At 35.8% G+C, this 2,034-nt stretch overlaps 1 long non-coding RNA gene across 1 annotated transcript; it reads left to right on the forward strand.

Moving 5' to 3' along the window:
• The first annotated feature begins 1,407 nt into the window (after positions 1-1,407).
• On the forward strand, positions 1,408-1,799 carry LOC123447392. Its single transcript, XR_006631497.1, has 2 exons — positions 1,408-1,486; positions 1,584-1,799. It is a non-coding gene; the product is annotated as an uncharacterized LOC123447392 (long non-coding RNA).
• Positions 1,800-2,034: the final 235 nt, after the last annotated feature.

A 2,034-nucleotide genomic window follows, 5' to 3' on the forward strand; every position in this document is an offset into this window, starting at 1 on the left:
TTTGGTAAAGAAATATCTCATAAAGAACCAGTAAGCAATAGTTCTTGTCCACAACCATTGGATCATTGTACTCGGAGGGCCATAAGTACACTGTCTATATCCATACAAATATATACACAAGTTGGTTGGGATACTTCTGATTTGAGCTGTTCAAAAACTTTAATCTAATTTCATAATTACCAATCCAATGGTTGTGGACAAGTTATATATCCTCCCCTAGTCACTTTGGATGGCTCAAATCTGAAGTATCCCAGCCAACTCGTGCAGTCGTGCTTATCAATGTAGATGTTGTCTCTGAACTTATCAATGTTTTCTTTTATGTAGTCTGTAGAAATACTGAACTTATATGTGAAATTTCTTAAGTGCTGTATTGTGTTCCCTAGGAAAGTATGCGGCTGTCACTTGTGTCTGGGGGAACAAGTTAAGTTTTTAACGGTTTAAAAGTTCTAAAAAATCATGAAATAATACTGGAGCATCACAACAATGATGTAAGATGATCCATGAGTTATTTTATTATTTATATTTTGAGTATTCATACCGAAACAACTTAACCTGGCTACACTCAGTGTGTATTGTAGTCTCCCCACTTGGAAAACACATGGACCAGAATATTGATAAACTAATTGCAGCAAATTTCCTTTAAACAATCTAGCTGATGAATCTCCATCCATGCTAAATTTTAGGTGTTGGCATTTCATGAGCGCCAGAAGCCATCAAGGAATCCCAAATACGTACTTGTTCATTGTACTCATGGGCATAACCGTACTGGCTTTATGATTGTTCATTATCTAATGCACACACAACTGTCTAGTGTTACCGAGGTGAGACAACTTATGCTTCAATTGTAATTTATCCATTTGTTGTCATATTTTTTTCCCTTGGCTAAATCTTTTGTTTGCTAGGCGTTAAATATATTTGCTCAAAGACGACCTCCATAACCAGAAACATAAAGAATTTTATCTAGGTATAGGTGTCTCAAGGTATACCCAAATAAGCGCCAGACTTACATATCTTGGGTATGACAGAAACAAATATACGAATAGATGCATGTATATGTTTAGATTTATCTAAACATATGTGTGGTGTATAGTTTATTGTTGAGGGGTTCTTCGCAAAGAAAGCTCCTGTATGAGAAATATCAAACGAATTGTGGCGAGGCTCAAAAATGTGTGGTGTTGCAAGAGTGACATGAGGATTTGATATTCGTTTGGATGCGGTCTTGAACTGCATTTGCATTTGCATTTATTATAGAATAACAAGTCCAGAGATTATTTCCTTTATTTATAGATTGTCTCGCTCCATGGCAATATACTGGCATTCATATAGTTGATAGTGATTTGGTGAAGCTTAAGACCATAAATAAATCTGGACAAATCACATATCCGAGGGCTTTAATTGTTGAATTCCTTTAGGTTAAGCTTGAGATGAAACTTTTGGCGGAGATACAGTTTTGATATACAACTTTACTTGGCTTTTAATCCATGTGGTAATGTCATTAGTGTACATGATATTTTACGCATACTATACACTGTTCTCTCACAACAATTGGTTAGTTTCTAAGTACTAATCTTCTTTTGGTTCAGGTACAGAATTATGTGATGATGGAGGATGGAGTTGTCCTTCGAAGAATTGTTTAATGAAATAAAAAGTAGAAACATCATGTCTTGTTCATGTGCCAAATCAGCATTGCAATGCGCTGACTCATGTGTGGCATCCGTCCATGTTGATTAATGGAACCTTTGATAATCAGTAGATGCATGCATCACCTATGATAATTAATATATGTCAGGTACAATATTTGTTCATGTGTTGTATTTAATTTTTAAAGTCAATGTGTGTAGCACAATGAAACGAAAGAGGTTTAAGTGGTCCATCAACAATGGTCCCAAGGCAATGGCATTTATTTTATCTCAGTAACACATATATTTGGGTATAACTCAATATATGTGATCCTCAAATGGAAGGAAAGTAGGACATGGGGTGGCATAGGAGAGGGGGCGGAAGGAAAATAAGGTCATCTTCCATTCCTAAGGA

The sequence above is a fragment of the Hordeum vulgare genome, chromosome 4H, assembly GCF_904849725.1.
Source record: "Hordeum vulgare subsp. vulgare chromosome 4H, MorexV3_pseudomolecules_assembly, whole genome shotgun sequence".
Classification (NCBI taxonomy): Eukaryota; Viridiplantae; Streptophyta; class Magnoliopsida; order Poales; family Poaceae; genus Hordeum; species Hordeum vulgare.